At 36.8% G+C, this 26,051-nt stretch overlaps 1 protein-coding gene across 3 annotated transcripts in view; it reads left to right on the top strand.

Moving 5' to 3' along the window:
• The first annotated feature begins 8 nt into the window (after positions 1-8).
• ATP6V1A (ATPase H+ transporting V1 subunit A) overlaps positions 9-26,051 on the top strand; it is a 62,060-nt gene continuing 36,017 nt past the window's right edge. The window contains exons 1-3 of one of the 3 annotated variants that reach the window (XM_058731372.1): positions 9-563; positions 17,373-17,424; positions 18,360-18,455. The gene's annotated coding sequence lies outside the window, so the exon portion shown is untranslated. The remainder of the gene's footprint in view (positions 564-17,372; positions 17,425-18,359; positions 18,456-26,051) is intronic. The other 2 variants (XM_058731371.1, XM_058731370.1) reach the window with 2 other exon arrangements.

Here is a 26,051-nt window from a genome sequence, read left to right as displayed (position 1 = left end):
AATGACCTTCAAGTACTGTCTCCTAATAAGATTTTATAAAGATTGTTCTTCTAAATGTAAAGAAATCTGGGGTAGACTCAAACTAATGAGATGTTTTTAAGACTAGCGTAATTAACAATCGGCCAGATAATTTGGCCTCCGTCCAGCACGATCCAAATTTTGAGATCATGTGATCGCCTGGGATTAAACCTGGGATTTCACCGGCCAGCCCCTGTGGGACAACGCTATCGCTATTTCCGGTCCCTAGATCGTAGCATAAACGTCACTTCCTTAGCAATGCACTTTAACCTGTTTCACGCCGCCTGCTACATTACAGTTTACGACGTAGTCTTTGTGATTTTTTGTGTGTTTTTTTCTCTAATCGCAAGAACATTAATGTTCCAACGATCCGCAAAAATATAAGCCCCCAAAATGCATCACGCCCGCCTGGGACGGCGGGGCGGAGCTCGAGGTCACGTGACTGTCTAGGCCCGCCCCTCTCTGCAGCTGAAGATTTCCCCTCCCGCAGTGACAGAGCCTCTGCTCCGTGATCGGTACTGCTTCTGCACCTCGCGCCCGGGCAGGTGAGCGGCGACCGGTAATCGGTGACTGGTGGGGATAGGACAAGGGGTGGGAAGAGGAAGAGAAGGGAAAGTGTGAACGGAGGCCTCAGTTGTCCAGGGCTTCTTCCCCGCTGTCATCCTGCACTGACTGGGAGCTCTTTTCTCCAGTTCTCCTGACCCTCGCTTCCCCTACTGTGGTCGCCCCCGCATCCTAGGAGTGAGATGTCCACCTTTCCTGGGGTTGGGGATGAGTGCGGCCATTATGGTTCCCTACTTGGAGTCAGGGGCTTACTGTAGTGGTTTTGGTTCAGCCATTTCTCAGGGTCTGCAGTAGTCTTCAGGTCCTGTTTCCGAAAGCCCATTCTTTGGCAGAGGCCCTACTCTGTATCTTCAGCCGCCGGCTGGGGAGCCGGGGAGGTAGGAAAAACCCTGGAGGCAGAGGCGTATCCGATGAGACAGGCTTGGGAGAGAATGTCACTGATGTGGCCCTCACTGCGGAGTCACTGTAAAGCTTTCTTCCGAATGTGCTTTCTCAGTCATTCCGAGTTTTTTATCAGACATCCCTGCGAGAGGCGTTTTGTAGATGTTCACGTACTTTGGTTGGGCCTGGAAGGGCCTTTTACCTTTCTCTTCTCTGATGTTATGGTGCAGGAAGGGAGAAAACAGTTGAAACAATAAAGATATACTATCTTCAAAACAGGAGGTGTTGGTAATGCGACAGTCTCAATTGAATGGCGAGTTGTTGAAAGATGATGGTGTTGCGGCTTCTTGCTCTACAGGAGACCCAGACTAGCTTATGGGAAAGTGACTAGGTTTCCCCGAACGGGAAGTAATTCTTAAGAAACTGATGGGTTGGAAATATAATTAAACCAAATGTATTTGACCTGAAACTTAAAGGTAGGGAGGTTAAGTCGAGATATTGTTTACTTCATATTTTCAACCTTTGACATTCTTTTTTTTGCCATTTCTCCCTAAAATCCTACTTAATCACCACTCCCAATCAATTCCTTGACCAGTAATAAATTTATATTAAGTAGCACTTGTATTCCCTCTTAGCTTTCCCTATTGTATAACTCCAAGGGACTTCTTCAGATTTTGATGAATAGTGTTTTGTGAAAATGCAGAAACTATTTTGCTTAGGTTTTTGCCCAACCCAATGTAATCCCATTTCGTATGTAATGTAGTAACCAGTGTTTTGACCCCAAACAGTGTGATTTAGGGAAGAGTGTTTTTCAGTTTGGGGTTAAACTCTTTTATTTACACCTCAAACTCAGGAAATCTTCTGGTTCTTTTAAATTGAAAGGCCTTACAAAAAATGACAGATTTGATTTTTAAAATTTAAGTTACACTTTTTTAAAATCTGAAAAGTCATATTGTCTATTAAACCTTGTAATTTTCTAGTCAGTGTAATGGAAGAATCCATTAAAAAGCTGAAAAGTGAGAAAGATGGAATCTGTTTTTGAGTAGTGGATGTGAATGGTTTTGGTTTTTTATATCATCCAAATTCTCTACAATAAACTGATTTTGTTAAAGTGAACAAAAGGTTAAAAATTCTAGCATAATATTAATTTATCAAAATATTTTTATAGTAATTTCAAAATCGAAAAACTGATCTATGGATGCTTCTTGCTAGAAAACTTAACTTTAAAAATGCTTTTTGCTTTCCCTAAGTAATAAAGAAGACCACTATTCTGATTTACAGTTTCAGCATTTGGTGCTATTTTCCTAATCTATTGGTGTGTTTATGTAGCCATGCCTGCTACGAATATAAATATAGTTCCATCCATTAATTTGCTCCAGAGTGAAGTTCCCTGATCTCTAGAGGAGAGAAAAACATAAGCAGTGTTGCTTCATTGGCCAGGTGACATTCCACCAAATAGAACACATTTTTTAAGAGCCCTAGAAGTCCAAACCAGTCCTGTCTGGGTGAGACCAAAGTAGGAAAGAGAAAACCAGCTAAAGAGCATTGAGTACTAGAGGAGAAAATGTCAATATGAAAGAGGTTGTGAATGAGTCTGCAATTTTACCGCACAATTTCCCCAATTTTAGGGAACTATGAAAGCAGTAGCTTAGACCACTAATGAAATTGGAAGCAGGAATTGGTGACTAAATTGCTCCTCAAGTTGAATGTGAAAAAGAGCTTTAACATTATGCATAATTCACACAGAAACAAACAAGTGATTTGAAGCTAGGAAGACATATCTGAAACTAGCTTTATCAGTTTATGAGTATTACATGGAGAAGCCTTAACATTCATTAGGGAATTGTGCTGTAGTCCAACAGTAAATGACCCACAAGAGTTTCTGTGTTAAGGTCCCTGACACTGCTTGTGTGCTTACTCTGAAGTCTTTCTTATATTTCACTGCCTTTATAGATTATCACCACCACCAAGAATGTGTCTTCTCCCCCTATTGGCAGAACTAGACATTTGGTCCTATAGACTATTACACAATATTTTCTATTCTGTTTTCACTTTTAGCACATTGTATTTAATTACTGTTGTCTGGGCTTTCCTTTAGTAAACCATAAAGCTCCTAGGAGCTCAAGGATAGTGTCTCTACAGTTGTGTCTTCAGAACCAGGATGCTGAAGTACCCGATGGGTCCTTAGTAAATTGTTTATTGAATGAGTGACAATTGAACGGGAAGATTAAACTATTTTTAAACCTGTTGCAAATCATAGCTCCTTCTAAGGTTGTGCACTAGGTATTAGTTTTCAAATATAAATTGGTAATAATAACCATCTAAATCATGGTCAGAGGAACGGAGATAAACCAGATAGGTTTTATTAATGCACTGACCAACTTATTTTCACAGCATATGGTTACTAATAAGTATGGTTATCATCCAAGTATGAAAGGGAAGGGAAGAACAGTGAGTTGTACTTAAAAATATGGTTTTCTGTTAGGCTACAAGTGTTATAGCACTAGAGTTAAAATCAGAAGATCATCATTCAGCCCTACCGCTTTATTTACATGTTTTTTTAAATAAAGTTGGGAGTAGGGGCTTAGAATTTGATACTTAGGAATTCTCCTCTCACAGGTATTGTGAGTTCAAGTGACATAAATCCTAGATAATCTATGTGAAAGTATTTTAAAAACTAAGTGGTATTTAAATGTAAAGCAATATAATGTAGGCTTTATGAGAATAGGTTTCCCAATAATATAGACCTGGGTGCATGTTCTGGCCCTACCACTACTTTAGGCTGTGTGACCTTGGACAATTTACTTAATTTAAGCTAAAGTGTTCTATAGATGCATATTCTTTTTAAGTTTATTTATTTACTCTGAGAGAGGGAGGTAGAGGGAGACAGAATCCCAAGCAAGCTCCACACTGCCAGCACAGAGCCTGATGAGGAGCTCGAACCCACAAACTGTGAGATCATGATCTGAACTGAAATCAAGAGTCGGACGCTTAACCGACTGAGCCACCCAGGAACCCTTAAACTTAAATTTTCTTATATTTATCTCATAAGTGCCGTTAAATTAGATCATGAATGCAGGAAGCCTAGTACATACTTTGTAAATTTTTGTTAACTTTACTCATGTCTGGCTTGGTTTTATGTATTGAATTTTTAAAGGAGACTTAAGACATCCTATAAATTCAGGAACAGGTTTAGGGGTGGAGAAACAAGTAGAATTTGAAATGATGCTATTACCAAAAAATAGAGGACCAAGAAAAATGTACTTACAGCAAAGATTCTAAAACAGATTTATCAATAGAAGCTGAGAAATATCAACGTAAGTCCCATTATTTTGGCAACTGCAGTGACTTAATACTTTAGAGATTTTCCAAATCTTATGTTTATTAATATTGGAATCAATGTAAGGAAGTAGTTCTTCTGTTTCTAAATTTTTAGTCCTACAGTGTGTTATAGAAATATGTTAAAATTGTATGGAGCTAATAGGGTGCCTGCATGGCTCGGTCGGTTGAGCATCCGACTCGATTTCTGCTTAGGTCATGATCCTGGAGTTGTGGGATCCAACCCCTTATCGGGCTGTGCGCTGAGCATGGAGCCTGCTTAAGATTCCCGCTTTCTCTTCCTCTGCCCCCCTCCCCAGCTTGCATTCTTGCTCTCTCTCTCTTTCTCTCAAATTAAAAAAAAAGTTTTTTTTGTACAGAGCTATAGAGCAGGGACTTTGAGATTATGTTTATGTTTAAAAATTTTGCCTTTTACATGTTTTTATATCTTATTTTTATCCTCAGATGAAGTAGACAGGTATATAAAGAATATAATGGAGACATGAACTGAAGTGAAATATTCTCCCTTCTACATTGATGATTCACAAAGATTAGTGGCTTTGTATTGGAAAAAAATATCAGTAAATTAAATAATAATTGAAGTATAGTTATCATGAGTTTATGTTTCACCTTAATCCTGAAAAATTATTACTCATTTGTTCTAAGGAAAGATTTTATTAAGAGACTATTGAATTTTCTTTAATGTCAACTTCTGTATTTGGTGAAATAAATTGTCAGTGTTTTCCATTTAATTTCTTTTTGTAGAAACTTTTAAAGTTTTACAGTTCTGTTTTTTCCTCTTGTGAAATGGAACTGACTCTGGTTTGTATAAGGGTATTCTTTTATGTTGTAGTGCATACATATTATATATAGTGTAAATAAATACATATATATTTTTTGTGAGTTTGTATTTATAAAGGTAGCTGGAATGAGTGTATATTTTCACAGTATAGATTCTTCTTTTTACTTGAAACTCACAAAGCCATTTTTAAAATTAACTACTGTGAGTGAAATTAATGATTAATTTATTTGAAACTCCTTTTTATATTTGTAGTTATCTGTAGTTAATAAGTTTCACAACTGTCATTAGACTATTTTTAAAAATTGGTATTCATAGGTATTTTCAGATTTAACCTGCGATATTTGTTGTTGGTTTTTATTGGTATCAATATAACTAGCTTCTAACAATAAAATTTTCAGTTTTGAATCTTAATGTTACCTATAAAAACTATTGTTCTTTTGGGGCATTTGGGTGGCTCACTTAAGTATCTTGGCTCCTGGTTTCGGCTCAGGTCATGATCTCACAGTTTGTGAGTTCAAGCCCCATGTCAGGCTCCATGCTGACAGTGCGGAACCTGCTTGGGATTCTCTGTCCCCCACCCCCACCCCACCACCCCCCTGCCCCTCCTTCACTTGCACTGTCTCTCTCAAAATAAATAAATAAACAAATAAACTTAAAAAAGCTATTGTTCCGGTGATAAACCTTTTTAAAAATTATACCTACAACATGTCATGTTTTCTTTCTTTTCTGAAAATTAAGTAAGCATATTTTATTGAAAATAAATTGTATGGTGCAGAAGAGCTCCAGATATGTCTGAATGCTGAAAAGCAACCAGACTTTATGTTTTGTTTTAGTTATTTCTTAGTTAAATTTTTTAAATAGGAGTGTTATTTTATTATTTTTTTATTTTATCTTTTTTATTTGAAAGAGAGAGCAGGGGAAGGGGAGAGAGTGAGAGAGAGAAAGAGAGAGAGAATCCCAAGCAGTCTCCACACTCAGCACAGAGCCTGTGTGGGGCTTGAGCACCCACAACCCTGGGATCATGACCTGAGCCAAAATCAAGAGTCAGGCACTCAACCTGACTAAGCCACCCAGGCACCCCAATGGAGTGTTTTTTTAAAGTAAAATAGAGGGGCGCCTGGGTGGCTTGGTCGGTTGAGCGTCCGACTTCGGCTCAGGTCATGATCTCACGGTCCGTGAGTTCGAGCCCCGCGTCAGGCTCTGTGCTGACAGCTCAGAGCCTGGAGCCTGTTTCGGATTCTGTGTCTCCCTCTCTCTCTGCCCCTCCCCTGTTCATGCTCTGTCTCTGTCTCAAAAATAAATAAACGTTAAAAAAAAAATTTTTTTTAAGTAAAATAGTGAAGACTAATTGGAAAATATTCATAAAATTCAAGAAACAGCATGATTAAAAAAAGAACTATGTAGTAGTAATTGTATATACTTATTGGAAAAGTTGGAAGAAAATGCATCAAAATAAGTGATTATCTCTGGATTAGGAGATTAAAGAAAGAATTTATTACTTTACCTTTTGTATACTTGAGTTTCTACAATGAATAGTTATTGCTTTGGGCACTAGCATTTTCTTTTTAATTTGATATAAAGAATTAAGACATTTAAATAATGATTTCTTCTTAATTTTCTGAATATCTTAAATGAAAATGTTTCAACTTATCCAGATAACTGAATAAGTTATTTAATTTTATGGGTCCATACATATTTTTAGGCTTATATAAGCACAGCAAAATTTTAAAAGCAGAAGTAAATCCTAGCATATAAAGCAATTTAATATCTGACAAAGTGATATTTCAACCCACTGGGAGAAAATGGTGCATATATAATAAATATAACTGATATAACTTGCCTGTCTAGAAGAAAATAAAATTGAGCTGCTGCTTTGCAGCATACCCACACAAAACAATTTTGGAGGGATTAAAAGCTTAAATGTAAACAATAAAATATTTAAAATATTAATCTATTGAATTTTCTTTATACATATAGTCTAGATGTGGTAGTTTTAAGTGGCAAAGATAAAGGACAAAAGGCGAATTGAAAAAAAAATGTTTGAAATAACAAATACAGAGTGTAACAGATAAAGAGTTAACACTTATAAGACCTACTGCATGTTAAGTAAAAGTCCACACAATAGAAACATGGGTAAGCATATGACCAGAACTTCATAGAAGAGAAATCCAAACATTCAGCATACTTAAAAGAAAATGTATAACTTCACTAGTAATTGATATGCTAACAATGAAATATTATTTTATGACTAGCAAAAATTATGTGGTAAACCTACTGCTCGTAGGGTTCTGCGGTAAAGGATTTTCTCATAAGATGCTAGTGGAGATGTGAATTGTTACAAGTTTTTTTTTAGTAAATAATTAGGGCAATACCTGTTAATATTGAAAATATATGTTCTTCCATTCAACATTCCCACTCCATGGAATCTTTTCCTTAGAAATAAAAACATCAGGTGTGCCTGGGTGGCTCAGTTGGTTGAGCATCCAACTTCAGCTGAGGTAATGACCTCATGGCTCGTGGGTTCGAGACCCCCGTGTCGGGCTCTGTGCTGACAGCTCAGAGCCTGGAGCCTACTTCGGATTCCGTGTCTCCCTCTCACTGCCCCTCACCCTGCTCGTGCTCGCTCTCACTCTCTCTCTCTCTCTCTCTCTCTCTCTCAAAAATAAATAAACATTAAAAAAAAACTAAAAAAAGAATAACACCAGGGGTGCCTGGGTGGCTCACTTGGTTGAACATCCAACTTCAGCTCAGGTCATGATCTAATGGTTTATGAATTGGAGCCCCTCATCAGGCCCACTGCTGTCAGTGCAGAGTCCACTTCCAATCCTCGGTCCTCCCTCTCTCTCAAAAATAAAAAAAAGAATAAAAAGAAATACCAGTAACCAAGCATGCATTTAGGTGAATGTTGATTGCAGCAATGTTTTGTAGTAGCAAAAGCCTGGGAACAAAGGGAATGCCTGTCAATAGGGTATTGTTGTATAAATCATGGCACAGGCATATCATGGAATATTTTTGCAGTTATTAAAAAATGGGAGTTAAGGGGCGCCTGGGTGGCGCAGTCGGTTAAGCGTCCGACTTCAGCCAGGTCACGATCTCGCGGTCCGTGAGTTCGAGCCCCGCGTCAGGCTCCGGGCTGATGGCTCGGAGCCTGGAGCCTGTTTCCGATTCTGTGTCTCCCTCTCTCTCTGCCCCTCCCCCGTTCATGCTCTGTCTCTCTCTGTCCCAAAAATAAATAAAAAATGTTGAAAAAAAAAAAATTAATAAAAAATGGGAGTTAAATCTATACTGATGAGTTGAAAGGATCTCCATCATGTATCTTAAGTAACAAAGGCAAAGTTAGAGAAATGTATATAATGAGATCCCATTTTTATAGAACAGTTGAAAAACACTTTGAGTTTTGTATATGCTTGTACAGTTGTTAACATTGGAGGGAGGAAATAAGCAAAAGAAAAGAGAAGGAAAGAAAAAAGGGTATCCACAATAACATATGTATGTAAAACTACCTGTTTGTGTGTCTACAAGATGAATTACAGGAACGGATAGTCACCAGAATGTTTAGCGGCCATCTCAGAGTGGTTGGATGGGCATTTCAGGTGATTTTTACTTTTTTCCTTACAGTTTCCTATATTATGTGTTTTTATTTTTACAACAAATATGTAGTGTTTGTTATTAGAAAAAAAAAACTATTAACGTTTTATTTTTTTAATGTTTTTATTTATTTTTGAGACAGAGACAGAGCAAAAGCTGGGGAGGAGCAGAGAGAGAGAGGGAGACACAGAATCTGAAGCAGGCTTCAGGCTCTGAGCTGTCAGCACCGAGCCCAATGTGGGGTTCAAACTCATGAACCACGAGATCACGACCTGAGCTGAAGTCAGACAGTTAACTTACTGAGCCACCCAAGCGCCCCAAAACTATTAACATTTTAAAAAATAAAAGTTCTGATAGGTCAAAGAAGGAATCAATAAGGGGGGGAAATACCACTTGACCAGAAATGGCAAATGTCTGAAATATTTTTTGCCTTAATTAGTGTGATGTCTGAGATGAAAGTGTGTTATTTATCCTGATAACACCATAAATTCTCCTTAATTTTGTATATGTGATAACCATTGGGTATCCAGTAAGAAATTGTCATTAAAAATGTGTAGGAAAATCATAGGCATTAACAGATCGGGTTGCAAATAAACATTTTGTTTTAGTTAATAAAAACAAAACAAAACAAAACCCTAGGTACATGAGTAATTCTCCTTAGGAAAGCTTCAAATAAGAATGTCTTTTTTCTTTTCTTTTTCTTTTTTTTTTTAAAGTAAGCTTCACTGCCATTGTGGGGCTTGAACTCATGACCCTGAGATCAAGAGTCACATGCTCTACCCACTGAGCCAGCCAGGCGCCCCTCAAATAAGGTGTCTTTAAAGAGGCAAAATTAAAAGTATTTACAATTATTTAATACTTTATTTCAGTTCTTTTAAGAGGCTGAACTTAAATCATTCAGGCTGTGATAGAACATGGCAGCTGCTTTAGAGTTGGATTCCTTGCATGTATAAAGCATCTGTATTTGTTTCTTAGGTTGATACTCTTTGTTTTCCTCTTTTTGTTACCAATATTATTAACTTGATTGTATATATGTTCTTTATTGCAAACTGTACAAATTCTTTTTGAAAAGAATTGGGATATATGTAAATAAAAAGTAATTTTCAAGTAGTATTGAGAGGCAATACAGCAAGGAGGTTAAGGACCTAAGTACTGAAGACAGACTGGGTCACATCCTGGCTCTGCTGCTTCCAAACAGTGTGACTTTGGGGAAGTTACTTTTATCTTTCTGCATTTTTCTTGCTTTAAAATAAAGATAATAAGAGTATTTACTTCATTAAGTGTTGTGAGGATCAAAGTAATATAAGAAAAGTGATTAGGCCTATTGGCACATAGTAAGATTTATATAAATATTTGTCATTATTAGTTACTGTACTCTTTGCTCAGTTAAGTATATACAGTGTAGTTTTATTACTTGGCTTAATTGTTTTGGCACTCACTGAATCATCCAACAATATTTTTAATCAAGCTGAATGGATAGTAGTACACGTACAAATGAGTAAAAATTATGTATTTATATATATGTGTGTTTTCTCCTTTTCTCCTAGACCTTATTCTTTTCTTACATGTGTTTGTTCACGAATACATATTATTCTGGACCTTACGTTTTTTACTTAACAGGGGTATCTTGGAGATCTTTCCACATTCGTTCAGGTAAACCTGCATCATTCTTTTAAATTGTACTAATGTGTCGTCATCATCATCTGTAACATTTATTGAGAGCTTATTACTGATCCAGGCACTTAACATTTGAGTTACATTAATTCATAGAAACCTCACAACAACCTTATGCGATGGTTGTTACATTTCCCCCATTTAACAAATGAAGCAAATTAGGGATGGGGTAGTTAAATGCCCAACAGTGTCACACAGCTCGTAAGTAATAGGACTCAGGATTTTAACCCAGGGAGTCTCTTTCCAGAGATTCTATCTTGATGCTACTGAGTATTATGGCCTCTTATCCTACCACAAGTTATGTAGTCTCTATTTTAGTGGACATTTCCAATCTTTTGTTGTAAGAAACAGTGCTATAATAAATATTTTGTTAATAGAATACTTTGTACACATAATTTCTAGAAATGGAAGAGCTGGGTCAAAGGATATGTACATTTCAAGTTTCGGTGTGTATGGCCAAATTACTCTCCAATTTAGCAATGCACAGAAGTTCACATTTGTCTTCGGTATTGTGCTGAAACCTGCCAAATCATTTAGCTTGAGTCTTTGGGAAGCTGAATAGCTAAAGGCCTTTACATTTAGCATCCCTGAATTATGAGTGATCTACCATCTTGTGATAGCATAGGTAACCTATCATGTGTAATCAATGTAACAATGTCAGTATGGGAACAAGGTATGACCTTTGGACTTCCTGTTACTTCCAAATAATGGTAAGTATTCTGGATATAAATTGAAATGCTGTTTATGTGATTTATACATTGAAATGCTATAAATCGTAGTTTGAATGCATATCATTGAAAGAGCAAAATGCTGCAATCATCAATGTACATTATTAAAAGTAAAATGCTATGATTGTTAATAATTATGGAAGTGCTTTCAAATAGTTAAATAGGGAATCAGATTGCCAATTATTAAGACCATTGAGAGTGTGATAGTTAAATGTACAAATAATTACATATTTTCTTGTGAAAAATGGGTTTTCAGTAATCTGCAAGTCCTAGTCTTAGGTTTTGCAGAATTAGGCAGTGGGGGGCTTTAGTGAGCAGTTACATCATCCGCAGATTTTTTTAAAATTTTTTTAATGTTTATTTATTTTAGAGCAAGAGAGACAGAGCATGAGTGGGGGAAAGGCAGAGAGAGAATCCAAAGCAGGCTCCAGCCTCTGAGCTGTCAGCACAGAGCCCAGTGTGGGGCTCAAACCCATGAACGATGAGATCACGACCTGAGCCAAAGTTGGATGCTTAACCAACTGAGCCAGCCAGGCACCCCCATGAATTGTTTTAAACACAATATACGTCTGCTCAATGTTCTGTATTTCATTTGTTTCAAGAAAGGGAAAAAATTATTATTAATTCAAAAAGCAGGCTGACTGACCCAAATTCTTTAATGTGATCCAAAGACACTTAAAATTTTGAGAGAGAGAAAGAGAAAGAGAGAATGTGCGAGTGAGTGGGGGAAGCGCAGAGAGAGGGAGAGACAGAATCCCAAGCAGGCTCCACACTGTCAGCAGAGCCCTACACAGAGCTCAAACCCACAAACTGTGAGATCATGACCTGAGCCGAAATTGAGGGTTGGACACTTAACCAACTGAGACATCCAGGTGCCCCTTTAAGTATTTTTTTTTTTTAAGATTGTATTTTTTTTTTAAGTAATTTCTACACCCAAGATGGGGCTCAAACTTAACAACCCCAAGATCAGAATCACATGTTCTACCAACTGAGCCAGCCAGTTGCCCCCATAAGCTTTCATTTCTTATGGGTAAATACCAAGTAGAATGACTGGATCATGTGTGTGCGTATGTTTAACTTTTTAAGAAACTGCTAAATTTTTTTTCCCAAAGTAGTTGTATCATTTTACATTACAGCAGTATATGATAGTTCTAGTTCTGTGTCTTTACCAACATTTCCTATGGTAAGTCTTTTTAATTTCAGCCATTCTATTATGTATAGAGTGCCATTTTGTTGTTGTTTTAATTTGTCTTTCTAATGATGTTAGGCATCTTTCATGTAGTTATTTACCATCCATATATTTTTTTTGATGAAGTATATGTTCAAACCCTTTGCCCATCTTTTAATTGTGCTCTTTAAGTCCAGCTTTGGGGAGTTTTAAGATATATTGTAGATAGGTCCTTTATTACATTTATGCTTTGCAAATATTTTCGCGCAATATGGAACTTGGCTTTTTGTTCTAACAATGTTATGAAGAACAAAAAAGTTTTTAATGTCCATGAATTACAGTTTATCAATTTTTTCTCTAATGGATTGTGTTTTCAGTATTGTGTGTAATGAATCTACCTAGTCCAAGAACACAAAGCAAGGTTTTACATTTAGGTCTACCATCCGTTTTTAGCTTATTTTTTTAATAAGGTACAAGGTATGGCTTGAAGTACATTTTTTTAATGTTTATTTTATTTTTGAGATAGTGAGTGGGGAGGGGCAGAAAGAGAAGGTGACAGAGAATCCCAAGCAGACCCCACAGTCAGCAAAGAGCCTGATGTGGGGCTCGAACCCACGAACAGTGAGATCATGACCTGAGCAGAAATCGAGTCGGACGCTTAACTGACTGGGCCACCCAGGTGTCCCTTGAAGTACCTGTTTTTTGCATTTGCATAGAGACTTAATCTACTACCACTTATTAAAAAACTATACTTTCTCCACTGATTTGCCTTTGTATTTTTGCCAAAAGTCAGTTGTCCATTTACGTCTGTGTTATATAGCCTTTTTGAGCTGATAAATGTTTATAGAATTTTAATAATACCAGACAGAACAGTGGAGATTTTATCTGTTCTTTGTAGAATGATTTTGTGTTCTAGCATTCATAATATTAAGTAAAATAACTGCTAACAGTATAACATTTTTAACTTATAGCATAAGTTTTTATATTAGAAGGTCATTCATTGATGATGATATCTTGTTTCAGCTTTGGCCTCAGCTAAATACTGTTTTTTTAGATCTTGGCCATTGGGCATTATGCCAGAATGTGTATTTAGTGCACTTCAAAGGAGTTATATCAGTTTTCACTCAGTGAATGAGCTTGCCTATTTCCCATACACCTTTTGCCAGTATTGTCACTGAGCAATGTTTAGTAATTACCTACTATGTGTCAGGATGCTTTACTTTGCAGTTAGGGGTACTCAACGAACAAAGCAGGTGTGGTCCCTGTTTCCCTGTTATTTACAGACTGGCAGTGGAGACAGATATTGAACAGTTCTGTTCACAGATTTTTAATTATACTGGTAGCAAGTATGACAAAGGAGCGATATTGAAGGCTGTGAGCACATACCAGGAAGTTAATTCCTTAGCAAACTGTGCGTTTGAAAATCTCTATCTGTAATTAAATCCTTCTCTTCCCACAGACAATTTAGTTAAATAACTCTGGTTGTTATTAATCATGGAATACTAGGCAAGCCACTAGAAATGCAGATTTCTTACCCTCTGAATTGGAAATGTCTGTGAACTTTTGACTAAAGTCATATCTTTAAATCCATGTTGAAAATGTTTTCCACCTATACTAGGCAGCATTCTTCTCCCTTCTGTGCACACTTTATCCTCTGGGTCATATTTTCATTATAGAGATTTTGTGAATTCCTGAGTTGAAGGTGAACCTGTTTATGGTGATGCTTTTTATAAACACTGGGTTAATGTGCCTTTGCACAGTTTGTGAACCTTCTATCTCTTCTATTCAAATCCATGAAATAAATGACAAGATGGATCCATCTGAATACATAAACATCATTTTATGACACAAATGTAATAGCATTTTCACTGCAACATTGTTGGTGCTGACTCTTGTATGTACATCGTTCTTAAATACATGTATTGTTTTTAGTTGTCCAGTTTGGCTGTTGGTGATATGTTTTCTTGGCAAAGCAATCCAGAAAATGTCTCATTAATTAACATTTAGAAGAGTGATATGGTAATTGTAGGCAGTTGTCAAGAGAATTTTCTAAGTATTTTGAGCAGTAGTTTTTTTTTAAAGTGGTTGCGAACTTCCTAGGTTGACTACTTTTGAAGGGGACAATTCTCTTGCATGACTGCTGACATTTTTTTTAATTGGTAAAGTCACTTCATCTGCAGTTTGTGTGAGACAACCTGTCCAAAATGCTCAGAGACCATGAAGGTTAAGGATCCTCTTGGAAGAGAATTTGCTAAGGACAGTCCTTGATACTGTGAACTTGGACATGCAGACTGTTTAACACAAGAAATTTAATTATTATGATTAAATACATTAGGGGTTGGGAGAAGACTGTAGGATTTCAGATAAACTAATGCTTCATTTTTGTTGTTAGATTTTAAAGATAGTTCCAGTTTTTCACTTTCGCAGCATTAAATACATATGGAAATAAATACTTATCTATGTGTCAAATGTATTCCCAGAAGTTCAGTTTATAATCAAAGAGTTTGAACATTTTTAAGGACCTTGTTGCAGTTGCCAAATTGCTTCCCATATTTTTTAGAAAATAATGAACCCAAAGTGGCCTTTGTTTGATGGTTGTAGGTCATTCTTCTTTTTCTTTTTTAATTTGAGAGAGAGAGAGAGAGAGGGAGCATGTGCATGGGGAAGGGGCAGAGACAGAGAGAGAGAAAGAATCCCAAGCAAGCTCCACACTCAGCATGGAGCCCAAGGCAGGGCTCAGTCCCACAACCCTGGGATCATGACCTGAGCCGAAATCAAGAGTCGAATGAATGTTCAACCAACTGAGCCGCCCAGGCACCCTGGTTATAGGTCATCCTTATGACCGTTAATCAATTCACCATCTCATTCTTTATCTACTTTTTATTTATTCTTGGAGTGTAGCCCTGTAATAATTTGATATTTTGTTGCTTTAAATCTGCACTGATCTAAAATATTAGTAATAATTTTTAATTGTGCATGTATTGGGGCACCTGGGTGGCTCAGTTGGTTAAGCGTCCAGCATTGGCTCAGGTCATGATCTTGCCCTGAGTCACGCTCTGTGTTGACAGCTCAGAGCCTAGAGCCTGCTTCGGATTCTGTGTTTCCCTCTCTCTCTGCCCTTCCCCTGCTCACACTCTGTCTCTCTCTCAAAATAAATAAAGGATTAAAAAAATTTAATTGTGCATAAATTGAGTCAACAAGACAGTATGAAGGTCTTTTGAAATCTGTAGCAACTCAAAGACTATCATTTTATCGGTTTAGAAATCTGTTTTTCTGTTTTTTAGTCTTTGTTCTAGTGAGGGTTGGCAAGTCTGACCTATCTAAATATTATTACACTGTATTTAGTTCTAATACCATATATGATTGTTTCTAGGAAATACTTTCTCCCCCCCACATTTTAGCAACTGAAATTAATGTCTGTCCTGCAGTTTCTGCAGTGTAATAAAAGAGTATGTAACAATTGATGGTATCTTAGATGGAATACGGTATTACTTCTAGGTAGGAGTGTATGTGTGTGAGAATTGCTCTTAGGTGACATCACCATAAAGAGTATCTTTATGGACTTTTAGTTGATTGCCTTACCTTGGCTTCCTCTAATCAATAACTTAAAATCAATAAAAGTGTACTAGCAAAGTGTAAAAAATAAAAATAGCAAAAAATGGGAAGCCATCTAGGTACCCAATAAGGAGAATTATTAGGTAAGCTATGGTATCCATTTAATAAAATATTACACAGTTTAAAATGATACTTGTGAATAACAGTATATGAAAATGTATTACAGTATTGATTACAATTTTTATCAAAAATTGTTTATGAGGAGATAAGTCAGTAATATTTAAGTGATGAGACTTTCCCTTGGATACTTTAAAAATTGCAAGCATACTGCTTTTGAAAATAAATTTTAAAGAAAAGTATAAGTATTAAAGGCTTTTTTTTCTTTACTGTTTATATCATTTGGCTCTCTTCTTGGCTGTTTACATCTTAGGTAAATTAGGATATAAATTAAGGGACTTTCTTCTTGGACTCATTTCTTCTGAACCTAAAATTAAGAAAATGTTCTAAAAATTCACAAAAAGTCAAATGGGATGTTAATATTAGCCTCACTAGAGCTTTGTACCTCCAGTTAAAGAAATAAGAAAAATAAGATGGAATTTCTCACTCAGGTACTAGTTAGGTAGCTTCATTGTTCCAAATTTATGAGTCTATTAACCAGCAAGTTTCCACTACTATTCCCTGCTTTTAACAGTAGCAAAATTGAGTCTGTTTTTGTTAATATTCTTACTTGCTTCAAAGATGCTTATTTTCCTCTGAGATATGCCCATTTACTTTGCAGTTCATTAATATTTACTTTTTCTCCTTGCTGTTATAACCAGTTAGGTTTGTGTTATGAAGCTAGGTGTTAATAAAATACGGCATTATGCATTGTTCTTTAAAAATTAATTTTTTAGGAGATGGATATTTTAGGAGCAGTCAATTCTTGGTTGTTCTACTACTTACTCTTTAACTTTTGAATGATCTGTCATCTTTTTTTCATCTCTTTTCTTTTGCAAGAATATTAACCTTCGTAATTCTAACATAGACTCAGTTACTAATAGAAAATAGACACCCGTGGTTTTAAAAAGAGAGGTAATAGGGGTGCCTGGGCAGCTCAGTCGGTTGGGCATCTGGCTGTTGATATCTGCTCAGGTCATGATCTCATGGTTTGTGGGTTCGAGCCCCACATTGCGCTCTGCACTAACAGTGTGGAGGCTGCTTGGGATTCTCTCTCCCTCTCTCTCTGCCCCTCCCCTACTTGCATGCTCTCTCTCTCAAAAATAAATAAACATTTTAAAAAATAATAAAATGAGAGGTAATGAAGATTAAAACTGTTGGTAATATAAGGTCTTTTGAATTATTTGTTATGAAATGCCTACTTGTTAAAATCGGACTAAATCTGTGCTTCACCGGTTTATAGCACTGTTGTCTTCAGTGGGTTGTTTGGGTCTCAAAACCTATTTCCTAAGCAAACAATACCATCATCATAGGACTGTTGTTAAGTGTTAAATGAGATGTGCCCATTTTTTAACATAATGCCTGGAGTGTAATATGTGCTTAATGAATAGTAGTTGATATTATCTGTTTTTAATTTCAGACATTTTATCAAGTTACTGCTGTGCAAGGCACTTTGATGTTTGGAGGGAAGGGTAAGAAAATGATAAATATGCTCCTTGAAGGCAGGAATACTCAAATATGTTCATGTTATGGCTTACCATTTATCATAGGCTTCTAGCCTATAAATTCATACCATACAACTTATACAGTAAATACAGTATTTTGTGTTTTTAAAAAAAATTTTTAAGTTTATTTGGGAGAGAGAGAGTGTACATGCATGCATGAATTAGGGTGGGGGGAGGGGGTGCAGAGAGAGAGGGAGAAAGAGAATCCCAAGCAGGTTTCATGCTGTCAGTACAGAGCCCGATGTGTGACTCCATCTCACAAACTTGTGAGATCACGACCTGAGCCGAAATCAAGAGTTGGCGCTTAACTGATGAGCCACTCAGGCACCACCAGTATTTTGGGGTTGTTTTGGCTAAAACTTTGGACTATCACACTCAATATAGTACAGTTTTACTTATTAAAAATTTGAAGTGAAAGGAATCTAATTGTTTATTTCTAGAAATCCTATAAAAATTGTTCATGGACAGGCCTGTCAACAAACCAAAAGCGTAGCTGATACAGTTTGAATTCTGTTTTCCACTGGAGTGTCTACCCTAGCTTATATCTTTACTATTCCTTTTCAGGAATGCCTTTAGTTTGATAAATGGAGAGAGGCATGTGTGCATGTCCTCCAAAAGTTTCATTCCAATAGAAATAAATTTTTCCTGATTCCATTAGTCCAGTTTGCCACCAGTAATTGTTTTGTACTTCTCTACTCTTTGGTTCCCACTTTTGTCTGCACATTTCCTCATTGTCCACCTCAGTAATTTTTGTAAACTATGTGAGTAATGACCTTATGTTTGCCTTTATTCTTAACCCTTGGTCTATTCATTGTTCTCTTTTTAAATAGCAATACGAAATATGTGTAACACATGAAAATATTTATTCTTAAAACTCTTTCTTCTAATGTTGATTAATTTAGTAGACCAGTAAAAGCAACAAAGACCCAGATGCAAGGTGGCCTGTCTGCTTAGGTTGGCTCCCTACAAGGTCCCAAGTTTGCTCATGTCCCATGCAGGTGAGCACATCCCAAGCAAAAAATGTTTCTCATGACCTGTATCTTTTAAAGAGCAAAGAAATCATTTCCACAAGCTTTTCAACAGACTTGGCCTTACCTCTTATTAGAGAAAACATCATTACACACTCATTTCCAACCAGTCATTCGCAAAGGAACTGGAATTACTTTCATGGGCTTATCAAAATTTGAACCAATTTAGGGTTTTATTGGCAAGATACAAATGGAAATCTAGTTATGCATAGTCATCTGCTGCATAAGACTTTCTAATGGAGATACTAGGTGGGTTGATTAAGTAGAATGAGTAGGAAAGTGTTTCACAAAATGATTTAACACTGTACTCTAGAAATATAAAGTAATGTTATTAGCTTATTACTATTATGCTATTGTTATGTTAATGTTATTAGCTTATTACTGTTTCTTTGTTATGACTTATTCTGTAACTTTTTGACCAAGCATTAAGACTATCAACCTGATTTATTTTGCCTTTCTCTAAGAAGGTAAACTGTGTACAAAATTAAGTAGTATGTGTCTCAGGATTTTATATGTAAATAACATTGTCATGGAACCTTGGTATTTAGCCCTTACATAACACTTCATACTTGCCCCCACTAGCCACCAGTATTTCTGGAATGATGAAATTACCAGGTATAGTGCTTCAATCAGTAGCAATTTAGAGAGAACTTTATAAAATGGAAGAAACAGAAGTGACCCTCTAGTGTAGTGATTTGCTACTGCAGTGTTCTGCAGTGTGGAGGAGAGACTGATGACTCATTAGATCAGATGGTTGCCTGTGCTAACTTACTGGATTTTTTCCCCTTCTATAGCAGGGGTTTGTTTTGTTTTTAATTTTTTACAAATATGGGTAGAAAACTCTACAATTTGTGACTATAGGAATCTTAGTTGTAAATTGCATTTACTTTTTATCCTTAAAGTAGGAATCGAGAAAGTAAAGACAAGGTTTTTTTGGTAATCGTTGAGTTGATTTCTCTGAGTGCAACCATGTATACCACATTGTTTTAATAAAAGCAGTTGTTTTTAAGGTAGATATCATGCTTTTTTTTTTTTTTAATGTTTATTTTTGCGGGGGAGAGAGAGAGGACATGCTTCTACCAGCAAGGAAGGGGCAGAGAGAGGGAGACAGAAGAACTGAAGCAGGCTCTGTGCTGACAGCAGAGAGCCTGATGTGGGGGCCTGAACTCACAAATGGTGAGATCATGACCTGAGTTGAAGTCTGACGCATAACTGACTGAGCCACCCAGGTGCCCCTATGCTTTTATTTTTTAAATGATGGAAAGCAGCAAGAATAGCTGTATTTTGTAATAGGAAGGAGTTATTAAATAGCATATAAAACTTAATGTAGCATGAAATCATATCATGTTATTTTGGACATTATGGAGATTTGGGATAAGATTAACTTTCAGTGTAACGTAACTTGCGATGTAATTTGCTTATTTCAAGTTAAAATGTTGTCTTTTTAAAATGTTTATTTTTGAGAGAGAAAGAGTGTAAGTGGGGAAGGGGCAGAGAGAGAGGAAGACACAGAATCTGAAACAGACTTAAGGCTCTGAGCTGTCAGCACAGAGTCTGACATGGGGCTTGAACTCACAAACCACGAGATCATGACCTGAGCCAAAGTCGGATGCTTAACCAACTGGGCCATCCAGATGTCCCTAAAATGTTGTCTTATACATCTTTAAAAGCCTATGCTTTTTCACGTAGAGGCATAGCATTAAATAATGAAACAGATTTTAATGTGGGTTTTTTTTTAACTTATTTACTTAAATTCTTCAGATTCTATGTCTTCCTTTCTCTCTGCCCCTCCCCTACTTGCACTCTGTCTCTCTCTCAAAAAAAAAATAATAATAATAATAACCTTAAAAAAATTAACTTATTTACTTAAATTCAAGTTAGTTTTCATACAGTGTAGTATTGGTTTCAGGAGTAGAACCCAGTTATTCATCGGTTGCATATAACACCTAGTGCTCATTCCAACAAGTGCCCTCCTGAGTGTCCATCACCCATTTAACCCATCCCCTCACCCAACATTCCTCCAGCAGTCCTCAACCTTTTGTTCTCCATATTTAACAGTCTTTTATGGTTTGCCTTCCTCTCTGATTTTATTTTATTTTCCCTTCCCTTCCCCTATGTTCATCTGTTGTGTTTCTTAAATTCCACATATGAATGAAATCGTATGATATTTGTCTTTCTCTGACTGTCTTATTTAGCTTAGCATAATACACTCTAGTTCCATCCACGTTGTTAAAAATGGCAAGATTTCATTCTTCTTGATCATAGTATTCTATTGTGTATGTATATATATATGTGTGTGTGTGTGTGTGTGTATATATATATGTCACACGTATACATGTATATATATATACACACACATACACACACACACACCACATCTTATTCATCCATTCATCAGTCGATGGCCATTTGGGCTCTTTCCATAATTTGGCTATTGTTGATAGTGCTGCTATAAACATTGGGATGAATGTGCTGCTTTGAATCAGCATTTTTGTATCCTTTGGATAAATACCTAGTAGTGCAATTGCTGGGTTGTAGGATAGTTCTGTTTTTAATTTTTTTCAGGAATCTCCGTACTCTTTTCCAGAGAGGCTGCACCAATTTGCATTCCCACCAGCAGTGCAAAAGAGTTCCCCTTTCTCCATATCCTCACCAACATCTGTTGTTTCCTGAGTTACTGATTTTAGCCATTCTGACAATGGTGAGGTGGTATCTCACTGTGGTTTTGATTTGTATTTCCCTGATGATGAGTGATGTTGATCATCTTTTCATGTGTCTGTTAGCTATCTGGATGTCTTTGGAAAAGTGTCTTTTCATGTCCTCTACCCATTTATTCACTGATTATTTGTTTTTTGGGTGTTGAGTTTGGTTAAGTTCTTTATAGATTTTGGATACTAACCCTTTATCTGATATATCATTTGCAAATATCTTTTCCCATTCCATCAGTTGCCTTTTAGTTTTATTGGTAGTTTCCTTTGCTGTGCAGAGCTTTTTATCTTGATGAGGTCCAAATAGTTCATTTTTGCTTTTATTTCCCTTGCCTCTGGAGACATGTCTAATAAGAAGCTGGCTGTGGCCAAGGTCAGAGAGATTGCAGCCTGTTTTCTCCTATAGGATTTTGATGGTTTCCTGTCTCACATTAGGTCTTTCAACCATTTTGAGTTTATTTTTGTGTACGGTGTAAGAAAGTGGTCCAGTTTCATCCTTCTGCATATCACCGTCTAGTTTTCCCAACACCATTTGCTGAAGAGACTGTCTTTTTTCCATTGGATACTGGGGTATTTTTATTTTCACTGTTTTAATAGATAACAATGAAGGGTGATTAATGGGTGCAAAGTAGTATGTTATGAATATGCTTATCAAACTGCTATATTAGCAGCCCTGTTCAGTGATTAAGTGAATATAATATGTCTATCTAATGAATAATTTTTATTTTATTTGTGGGAAGGAAGCAATTTCCTATTTATCTTATAAAATAGATATTGTATACGATGGAGTGCAAAACTTGCTTGGAATAAGAGAATGTACAAGAGCATACAAAGAAATTTCCCTGCTTACAGTAGACTTCTATAACATCCTGTTCTCTGTCAGGACTGGAAAGAGCTTGGTGGGTATTTATTCACTCTTTACTTGTTTTTCTCTTCTTGGGGTGCTTTGGTGAAAAAATTTTAGAAGTACATTGGGAACCCTTATCTCAGTGCTGTGGGAATTGAAAATTCAATTTTCAGAAGAGCCCATTTCCTTGGACCAGTCCTTGGAAGTTTCTCAAAGTGTTTAAATGTTAAGAAGTCAGAGCCAAAAACTTCTGGACATGGAGAACATATTTTCCAACTCTATCAGAAAATAGTACTTTAGAAGTTAAATAAACTCTTAATTGGGACTTCTTTTCCTCTAACTACTGTTGATGGGTTCTATCTAAGTTTCTGTTGAAGGACAAAAAGCAAGTTCCTTGTAGAAACTAAGGCTTTGGTTGTAAGGGGACCTGACCTCTGTGTCAGTAGCTTGACTTAGCCCAAACATTACCCTAAGTGCTCTGCTTTCTAAAGCCACTTTTGTATCTCTCTTCCCTTTTCACAGAATAACTAGTTACAAGATAACTAAGAAAACAGGCCAGAGATCTTTGTGGTTCAAGTGTGAGTCTAAGTTTCTGTTATCCAGGGAGTAATTATTTACTTTATTCAATACGTGAGCATTTTGGGTTCTCTGGAATCAGATGCCTAGAAGGTCTATTGTATAAATAAGATCTTTGTTAGGGATCCACATATGTGAAAGGAAGGAGACAGACTCCAAGTTGGAAGGGAAGAAGTTGAAATGCAATTGAAGCCTAGAAAAGCCTTAGCCGACTCTGTAGGGAAATCTGGAGTGAATGTTACTTATAAGAATATCCCACATCTGGGTTGACATGGCTGGGTCTTTATACCTCCATTTTGCTCAGTCACCAGGTACAGGTTGCCCTGTGAAGGGTGTGAACGTGGGCAAGGCAGCTCTGTGACTGAGGCAGACTCTGAAGGGTTGACTGGCGGCTGTTGGCTGTCCACTGATGACATTCCACTGTCCTTTCTTGAAGGAGGGTCTGGATGCTGCATCTCTGAGTCTAATTTTTTTATAAATGCTTATGTATTTATTTTGAGTAAGAGCACAAGTTGGGAAAGGGCAGAGAGAGGGAGAGAGAAAATCCCAAGCAGGTGACATGGGACTGGATCCCATGACCGCAAGATCACCACCCGAGCTGAAATTAAGAGTCTGATGCTCAACCGACTGAGCCACCCAGGCTCCCCCTGAGTCTAATTTGATAAAACTATTGCCTTGAGGCAGAGACTGTTGTCCTTCATACCATATAAGATTGTTTAGATGCAGACAATAGAAACCAGCCTTGTGAATTTAGGAGGCAGAGTAGTACAGGCCGTAAGGCCTAGAGGCATTGGAGTCAGTTTGCCGAGATTCAAATCCCACCTTTACTTCTCTCCAATTTTGTGATCATGGGCAAACTTACTTAAATCTCCATTCCTTAGGTTTCCCATTTGTAAAATGGAGGTGGTATTGGAAGTTATTAAGTAACTATTCACCGAGAGCTTCTTTTCTTTGTCCAGGGATTGTTTTCTGTGCCGTCATGAAACTTGCATTCTAGGGAGTGATACAGATGGTAAAAGAATGAAATGAAAAGAAAAATTATATTCTTTCAGGTAGTCAGTTTATAAGTGCTGTGAAGAAAAGCAGGGTAAGAGCATTGAGGCTGACAGTGGGAACAGGGAGACTGTTCATGGGAGTGAGAAAACACATTCCGGGCAGCAGCACAGCAGGCGTAAAGGTCTGAGTTGCTGGAGCCAAGATTAAAATTTAACTATGTTAAAACATCAGAAATGGACAGAAAAGTGCTGGGAATTCCTGCTTTTTATACTTCAAAAACTGATGTTTTCATAATTTTCTTATTTTATCCTGAAAGATGTGTTAAGAGCTGGGGATATATTTGCAACCACTTCTCTGCATATAACTCAGCGGAATAGAAAAGGCTAAGTTACTCATAATTGTTACCATTTTTTTCTCCTCTTAACACTGACTTTTTAAAAAGTAGAATCCTCTTGATTTGCTGTATAAGAATATTAATCAGATGAATACAGATTTGTGGATCTAGTGAAAGCATCTCTAAGTAAACTTACAGAATTATTATTTAGGCTCTTAATTCTCTAATTGGATGTTACTGTTTCTAAGGTCTCCTGTCTTTGGCATAAATTAATATATGCCTAAAAATAAAAAGTTAAAGATTATAGAAACACTAGTTTCCATGGTGGCTAGGATTATTCAGCTGAGTGATAAACCCACATGGTAGCTGAATCATGAATAAACCCTCTGATTTCCGCTAATCATTGCTCATACACTTAGAGGCTGTCACTGTTGTTTTAAAGGGAATGTATATAAATGCTTATTTTAAAAAATCAGAACAGATAACTTTTATTGTCTTATGAACTCTCCAGAATACGTTTGTTAACCCCAGAAAGTTTGAATCACCTGTGAAAAAGCTCCGCTGTATACTCTAGTGTCTCCTTGTTCATCCTGCAGGTCTCAGCCCAGCCTCTTCTAAGTCATTCCCATCCTGCCCAGGTCTAGGTTCCGTACCTTTGCTTTATGCTCTCCCAGATCAGCCTGCACAGCTCCTATGACAACACATGTATCACTTATTGTAACTACCTATTTGTCTTTATATCCATCCCACCAGGCCAGAAGCTCCTTGGGGGAGAGATTGTGTCTTCTCACTCCATTCTGTTTTCAACCTGTAACACACAACACATCATTGATGCTTAAAATCCATTTTGTTTTAAAAAATAAAGTTACAGTAAAGTGTACATAATAGCTAAGAAAAAAACTAGCCAAGTGACTAGATTTGGTTCAAGTAACAAGAGGGTAAGAATACACTAAGTGCTGTTTATTTGTTACACTAGGTACTTTTTAGGAAGTTAGGCAAGATTAACTTGCATTAACAGAATAAAGTTGATAGTCATCACTATTTTTTGTTTTAGTTTCATTTTATTTATTCGAGAGAGACCCAAGACAGTGTGGGTGGGGAGGGGCAGAGAGAGGGAGAGAGAATCCCAAGCAGGCTCTGTGCTAATAGCACAGAGCCTGACACAGGGTTCGAGCTCACGAAACCACGAGACCATGACCTGAGCTGAAACCAAGAGTCAGACACTTAAACAACTGAGCCACCTAGGCGCCCCATCACTATTATTTTTCTGTTAGGGTTACCATTAGGTGCCTTGCAACAACCCCATTAGATTTTATAGATGAAAATGAGACTCAAAAAGTTGAGAGAATGTGATTTGCCCAAGGATGCAACTTAAAAATTCATACTCAATCTGTCTGACTCAAAGCCTTGGTCTCTCTCGATAAAAAGAAGCAGCCAGGATGGGTGAAAAAGTATTCTTCAGTACTTACTCATAAAATGTTCAGAATGCAATTTTTTTATTTTGTTTGCTCTACTTGAAAAGAAAAGAGTAGCCTCTGGAGAGAGAGAGATCTGAAAAAACCTGTTGGAGAGTTAAGGCACTAAAGAGAATTTCCTTGGAGAGGTCTCTAGTCTGTGGCTACAGCTGTTGGAAGAAACGGCCAAGAGGGCAGAAGCAGTGGGGAGCTAGATTTATGTGGAATATGATATTTTCTAAGGAGAGATTTTTAAAAATAGAATGGCTTTTTCAAAATTCAAGCCCTGTTTGAATAGTGGTATTACTAATGAAATTCTTGTAAGCATTTTATATTTCACGAGGAACATTCAACAAATTTGTAATTCAGCCACATCTCTGGGGTAGGTAGTAGAATTTTTCCTGCTTTTCAAATGACGATATGAAGAGATTTTGATTTGTTCAGATCCTCCTGCAGCATGTCCCTGGTAGATCCAAAAAGTGTCCGAAGTCTGCTGACTCAAGATTTCATGCTATTTCCACTTTAATAGGCAAGTGACCATGTATCATGCAAGCTATATAAGAAATACTCATATTTGGGGAAGAAATCAGACTGATTATCAAGTTATTTTCTGACTTTGAAATTTTCTTATTTTCTGAAGATGAAAATTTG

The sequence above is a fragment of the Neofelis nebulosa genome, chromosome 5, assembly GCF_028018385.1.
Source record: "Neofelis nebulosa isolate mNeoNeb1 chromosome 5, mNeoNeb1.pri, whole genome shotgun sequence".
Lineage (NCBI taxonomy): Eukaryota > Metazoa > Chordata > Mammalia > Carnivora > Felidae > Neofelis > Neofelis nebulosa.
The sequence above is the reverse complement of the archived record's forward strand: the minus strand, read 5'-3'. Positions and strand labels throughout refer to the sequence as shown.